The 7,829-nt window shown below is 36.9% G+C and overlaps 1 non-coding gene across 1 annotated transcript; it reads left to right on the forward strand.

Annotated features, from left to right (window-relative positions):
- The first annotated feature begins 3,198 nt into the window (after positions 1-3,198).
- On the forward strand, positions 3,199-3,304 carry LOC131147308 (small nucleolar RNA R71). Its single transcript, XR_009134698.1, has one exon. It is a non-coding gene; the product is annotated as a small nucleolar RNA R71 (small nucleolar RNA).
- Positions 3,305-7,829: the final 4,525 nt, after the last annotated feature.

The following is a 7,829-nucleotide window of genomic DNA, read 5'->3' on the forward strand; positions in this document are numbered from 1 at the left end:
ATCTAATCCTAGTAAGGAAAGCTCGGGTATAGAGCGTGAGAGTGTGTGATTTTAATTTTTAACCTAATCCCACTATCCCCACATTTATTCACATGCTATAAACAATATGGAAACAAGATATTTACAATTAATATATATATTCAAAAGATAAGGAAACACAATATATGCAATTAATATGTTTATTCACAAAAAATTTGGAAACAAAATAAGGAAACAAAATATTTACGATTAGTATACAAAATATCTATAATTAATTTACTTTTTCAAATATCTTACAATTAATATGCTTATTCAAAATATTTGGAAACAAAATATCCACAATTAATATTCAAAAAAATTAGGAAACAAAATATTTTTAATTAATTAAGGTTATTTACAAATTACAATATTCACAAAATAAGGAGTAATTAAAAAGACTTATTAGATTAACTTGGGGATAATTGCAAATTAATTAGGTACCGTTCGTAAGAACGGGCGCGTAGGGGGTGCTCGTACCTTCCCCTCGCGTAACCGAACTCCCGAGCCTAACTCTGGTAATGTAGACCTATTTTACCCCTAACGGGGTAGTCATCACGTGTTCTAACCACACTAAAGGTTAGTGGCGACTCCGACATTCCATGTTTTTCCATGAAAATATTAAAATGATTTTAATTTCATCGCCCGGGGGCACACGCGCTCTCGGGACGTCGCGACACTCTGGTATGTGAAGGTTTCGAACAGGCAAGTGAACATGGTCTTTTCTTAATCATCTGGGTGGACTGCAACCTGATTGTACTCCGAGTATCCGTTCAAGAAGCAATAAAAATTTTGTCCTGCCAATCTCTCTAGGATTTGGTTTATAAATGGTAATGGGAATTGGTCCTTTCGAGTGAGGTTGTTGAGTTTTCTACAGTCAATGCACACTCTCCAACCGCTAGTTACACGAGTGGGGATGCCTTCACCCTTATCATTCTTAACAATAGTGATTCTAGATTTCTTTAGAACCACCTACGTGGGGCTCGTGAATTCACTATCATATATAAGGAATATGTTCCCTGAGTCTAAGAGTTTAACTACTTCTTTCAAAACCACTTCCTTCATATTGGGGTTGAGTCTCTGCTGCATCTCTCGGATGGGTTTAGCGTTTGGCTCAAGGTGAATCCAGTGCATGTAAACAGATGGGTCAGTTACCCTAAGATCAGCTACTGACCATCCTATTACTCCTATATGTTTCTATAGGACTTGAACAAGCCTTGACTCCTGCGAGTGATCCAAGCTAAATGATATGATTATACGTAGGGTTTCTTGAGGGCCCAAAAAAACATACTTGAGTAAGGGTGGCTGAGGTTTTAATTCAAGCACTAGAGGGACCTCAATAGAAGGTCGTGCTAGTACACTAGAGAGCGTAGGAAAGCTTTCAAACTGTGCTTTCCAAGGTCTCCCTCCCATTATAGAGGCCAACTTGTTGGAAGCTGGAGTTCGATTGCGTGGATCCTCCAAACTTATTGTGGAAGGTTGATCACTTGGATACTTCTTCTAAGGGGGTTCTCTTGATGAAATCGGGTATGTATCTTGCACCAAACCTTCATTGATCATATCAACCCCATTTTAAAGAAGATTTTTAGGTTCATACTGCCGAGTGTGGAACACGTTAAGTCCGAGTTGCCTATTTCCAAAGGATATGTCCATTATGCCTGTTCTACACTGAATGCAAACATTAGCAGTAGCTAAAAATGGTCGGCCCAAAAGGACTAGGCCTGCTTGCTGTGATGGCCCGAAAAATGTCATGTCTAGCACAAGGAAATCAGTAGGATAAAGGAATTTATCTACCTTAACTAAGACATCCCTTATAATGCCACGAGGTCTTTTTACAGATTGATCAGCAAAGCACAATGTAACCAGAGTTGGCTACAAATCTCCTAAACCAGCTTTCTTATAGACTAAATAGGGTAGTATATTCACACTAGCCCCCAAGTCTAAAAATGCCTCATCAATAATACGTGTTCCTATTGCACAGGATATCGTGGCAGCACATGGGTCTTTAAGTTTAAGAGGGGTAGATCTTAGAGAAATTAAGGTAACGATTTCAGTCTATTGGACTTCTTGATTCATGTGCGCTATTGACTTCTACTTTCGAATGCATAGCTCTTGAAAGAGTTTTTTGTAGTTGGGCTTTCTTCTGATAACATCTAAGATGGATAGGTCATTTTATGCCTTTCTGAAGGTGCTCATCATGGAATCTTCAGCTTCTTCCTTTTCAGATTTCAAGGTAACCTGTAAGGAAAAGTGTGGCAACATTCCTCCCTTGCCTTTGCCCCATCTTTCTTTTTATGCTCCACCATTTTGCATGGCGACTACCAATTATGCCTACTCATGATCTAGTGATGGTTCGGTGTCCGATTTTCCAAATGCTCTAGAGGTTGGTAAGACTTCTTACTCTCATTTCTACAGCTTACAGAAAAAGATACTTAGCCTAAAGAGGCTTCTAGCTTGGCAATTGATTTGGAGTGGGAGTCTAACAATTGTTTGTCCTCCTGATTATCAGTTTCAATGCCCTTGAGTGCTCTTAACTCCGTTTTTTGAAAGGTTTGGTTATATATAGGCTGAGGCAAGGATGGTGGTTGCCTAGTTGGAGAGCTGGAAGCTAAATCAAGATGAATTGGGCAGTTGACGTATAAGTGTGGGGACCAGGTTCTGAGAACTTGTGGACGTCTTGGGGATTGAAAACTCGAAGCTTGTGGGCTCCATGAGGAGTTAGGATGTTGTTTCCACCTAGGGTTGTAGGTATTCAAAGAAGGGTCTTTGGATGGATTATTGTACCAATTTTGAGTGGCCTGTACTTCCTCCTGCACAAACTTATGGCAATTGTAACATATATGGGAAGGGTCAGAGTAGATTGCACAAACCTCGGCACACGCTGTTGTCTGGGGTCCTAAGGATAGGCATTGATCTAACTTTTTGGATATGGCATGCAAGGTAGGGGCTAGATCTTGGCCATTAGCCAGCCCATAAACTCCTTCTAGTTTAGAGTTCGATGGATTAGGTAGTCTACGAATGGCAACCATGTGCTATTGAGAATTTTCTTCCATATTTTCAAGGGAATGTAGGCTTCAAATTTCGTGTTTAGTGAGGAAAGTACCTCTGCATGACGCATCAACCATAGACCTATCTCTCTTGGCCAACCCTTCGTAGAAATTCTGGACTAATTGCCACTAGGGGACCTGGTGATGTGGACATTTACGGAGCATATCCTTAAAGTGCTCCCAAGTCTCAAAAAAGAGTTCCCCATCCATTTGTGAGAAACTTGTGATGGCTCTCCAAAACTAATTAGTTTTCCCAATTAGAAAGTACTTTTTAAGGAATCCATGCTGCATGGTGGCCCAGTTGGTCACCGAGTTCGGTTCTAAAGATGTCAGCCAATATTTGGCCTTGTCCTTCAGAGAGAAAATGAAAGATGGAGAGCATCATCACTAAAATTAGGGATGCAGATGGTGGAACAAATTTCCAAGAACTCATCTAGATGTTGATAAGGATTTTCAGTAGAGTTCCCATGAAAGTTGGGCAATATTGAGATGATTAAAGTCTTAATCTCAAATTGTTCCACCTATACATCCAGGAATCGGATGCAAGATGGCGATGTGTATGCATTAGGTACAAAGTAGTCCCTAAAAGGCCACACGTGTTTCTCTCCCACCACGGGTAGGTGAGGAGCATGGGGTTCCGGGATTTGTTCAGTGGGAGCTAGGGGCTTATCTTTGGCCATTGCTTTCAGTTCAGAAGACTCAGTTTTCTCCAGATTGGAGATAGGTTTCCTAAGGGACCTATGAGATTTTTCAATCCTAAGATCTATGGGAATTATCTTGGGTTCTAAAGAACGCAGACTAAACATACACACAAGTAAGAACATAGATCAAACTTCACAAATAGAAAATAAAATAAAAGAAGTAGAAATTAATCAAAGAAAGTGAAAATAAAAGGAGAGAAAATCAAAAGAACAAGGTTGTAATACTCTAAAACAGAAGTTGACTTATAACCATAGCCAAGTCCTCAACAACGGTGCCAAAATTTGGTAGGCTCGCCAAGGTTTGGGTCTTTAACTACCAAAAATAATATTTATAAACCTAACTGTAATGCCCCAAACCCACTAGGTGGGGCCCGAAGGTTATGTGTTTCATTTACCTGTTTTTGATACCAAAAACTATAATCACGTAGCGGGAATAAATAAACAATCTCAATTTAAATACCAGAGTCTATTTATAAACCCCCAAAACAACTGCATCCATCTGTTTATATTACAGCCCATAATTTAAAAATATAAATTATACATAAATTGTTCTTACATTCACCCCAAAATTTACCAAAAATACTACCCTGCTCGGAGCACTAAGCTCGATCTCCTGATGGACCTGAAAATATAATCATTTATTATAGTGAGACACATCTCAGTAAGGAAGAATAAACCATAACAGTGTGTGGCAAAGAGTTTAATAAATGCAAAATATAATCATTTACTATTCAACTTTAGTAGAGGAAGCACATACAGATTATAGTCACACATACATAATTATTTTTAGTTATAATAGTTGCTGAGAATAGGGAAGATTACCAGCCCATATGAGTGGTTTCCCTCTACTCTAATATCAATACCAGGGCACTCACCTTACTAAATAAGTCTTCAGGTTCTATATATAGGCAAAGTCTCTGAGACTAGGGAAGATTACCCGCCCATACAAGTAATTTCCTTCTGCTCTAATACCAAATTGCAAATTACCAAGGCACTCACCTTTCTTATGAAGCCCTCGGGTGGAGAGTTTTACTTTGCTATAAATACTTATGTAATTAAGTTCACATACATCCATTATAAACCATTTTACTGAGATTCATGTATACACATAACCATACACACATCCACACAGGATACTACACACTTTAATCACATCCACGCAGGGTTCGTATTCACACAGGAATACCATCAACACAATACTCACATCCACATAGGAAATACCGTCCACACAGGATTCTACACAAGTTCTTCTCCGCCAACCATCACCGTCACATCCTTACAATGACCTATCCATTGTATATCAGTAGAACAACCTCCTCAGGCCTGCCAATATACGTAATAAAAACTACATAACATAACAATATAATAATAATAATAATAATAATAATAATAATAATAATAAATAATACATAATAAAATATCATAACAATAAACTACATAATAAACTACTATAGAAATGAACTAATATAATAATGTATAATACTAAACATACCATAATAAGAATACCATAATGTACTAAAATACTCAAAATAATATAATATATAGTACTGAGTATAAACATAATAATAATACTGAAATACCATAATATCATATATATATATATATATACTACCATAATAAGAAACTACCATAAACAATAATAATAATCTACCATAGTAATTGATAAAATACCATACTAGTAAACTACCTTTCTACATAATAATGATACCCTAATAATAAACTAAACATGATAGTAAATACAAACGTAATACACTAAAATAAAGATAATAATACAATAATAAACTAAAATACTAAACTAACATAATAACACAATATGTAATAATGAGCTAAACTCTACACTACCATAATATATATTAATAAAAAGAATCATAACAATAAACTACACATGATAATGAACATAAACATAATAATAAACATAAACCTAATAGTAAATGTAAACATAATAATAATTATAAACACAATTAATAATATAATAATAAAGATAAACACAATAGTAAGTATGAACGTAATAATAAATATAAACATAATGCCAACACATAATAACAAATATAAACATAAATATAAACATCACACAATAAACTAAACATAATAAAAAAAAAAAAAAGGATAACCACAATAATAATAAAGATGATAATAATATATATAATGAAAACTAAGATACTAAACCACCATAATACATAAACTAAACATGATAATACTATATATAATATAAACATAATAATAATAATAAATAAAAACAAATATATATATATATATATATATATATTGCAAAGAGCAAGGTGGGTGTGCTATGTGTGTTGTGTGTGTGTGCTGTTTGTGTGTTGTGTGCGATGTGTGTGCGTGTTGTGTGATGTGTGTGTGTGATGGGATGTTGTGTGTGTGTGTGTGTGTGTGTGTGCTGTGTGTAAAAACTCGCAGCAGGGGTGACCATGGTCATGGGGAGCAGATGGTCGTGGTGGTGCTGCGTAGGGCCGGAGAAGAATTCTGCAGGAGGGATGGCTAGCGAGTGCTGCAGCTGTCCGGCTTGTAGCAGAGGACCTAGCCGTGAAACCGTATGGCTATTGCCCTGCATGAAAGGTAAAGAGTGAGAGAATGGAGACAGAGAGAGAGAGAGAGAGAGAGAGAGAGAGAGAGAGAGAGAGAGATTTGCGTGAGTCCCCCCTTGCGGCGTGGGTTATTCTGCCTAGCAGCCATGTGCTTGTAGTGGTGGCCGTGTGAATAGTGTTCACGGCTATGGCGCTATTGGAGGAATGTGGTTGCAGCTGTGAGCATTGTTCAGCTGTTAAGGAGAGCTATGGAAGTTTTCTGGAGATGGGAGTTATGAACGTGAGAGATTGTCGCGATTAGGGGAGACGATAAAGAGGGAGAATGGGATGATGGTCGTACAGAGCGGGTGCCTAGTGCTAGTGGATGGAGGTCACTGGAATGGTGTTGTGGTCGTGGCTGTGAAGTTGATGGGTGGTGTGGCTATGACAGTGTAGGGGTTGGTAATGCGGGAAGATGACTGTGGTGGTAGCTATGGGTGCTTAAGGGATGTGGTTGTGGGTGCGAGAAGAAGAGATGGAGAGAGAGTGGGTGGCCGATTTTTTTTTCTTTGGAGAGCTCCCACGGTCGTGCACCCTTTAGAAGAGATGACCTCCCTTTAAAAGTTTATAAACCCTAAAAAAAAGCATGGAGTAGCCGCCACCCTTTGCATAGCCCATGGGCTCTCTTCTTTTTTTCCTTTTTCTTTTTCCTTATTCTTTTATATATAGTAATAATAATAATAATAATAATAATAATAATAATAATAATAATAATAATAATAATAATTTATATTTGCCCTAGAAAAAATGGGGTGTCTACAGCCGGAGCCAAGCATTTAAAAGTTTGCTATACTAGGATGTTGAAAACTTGTCCCTTATGAAAAACATATTTGAGTATAGGATATCTTTTACAAACTCTTGTTTTAACTTTGAAAACCATGTATATTGAGTTTGTGACTTAATGAAATCCTAAAAACTCATGTATCCTAGCATGCATGTGCAAATTGCTCAACTCTTGCTCAAAAATCACGTATGAAATGAAATTGCTAGAGTTACAGAATATACTACCTTAAACACTCCCTATTACAACTAATTTTACATTAAACTTCCTCTGGTTGTGCTTGGGTTCTTTCCGAGTGAGTGTCCATTTGATATTTCCTTCTCAACGTTAACTTGGTCCAATCTTTGCCTTTGATCTAGCACGTCATGTATTTTTCACTTGCATCTATACTTAACATGATCTGCAAAGATTGAAAACACTAGGAATAACATATTGGTTAATATCATCAAAACATATGAAACATGATTATGCAGCCACCGGCTAACAAAGCCATTTTTAGGAGCATGTGTGCATGCTCGTAAGTGCATGTGTCGTCCTCCACGTGCTGGCGCGTGCGACTACACACCAACCTTGAATTTTTTAAATTTTTTTCCTTTTTTTGTAAAATATTTTTGTTTCTATTCTTAAATTTTCAAACACTTTAATATTAAAATATTATACTAATATTAAAATCTTTCTTTTATTAAATAAATAAAAAGAT

Source organism: Malania oleifera, chromosome 1, assembly GCF_029873635.1.
Source record: "Malania oleifera isolate guangnan ecotype guangnan chromosome 1, ASM2987363v1, whole genome shotgun sequence".
NCBI classification, from domain to species: Eukaryota; Viridiplantae; Streptophyta; class Magnoliopsida; order Santalales; family Ximeniaceae; genus Malania; species Malania oleifera.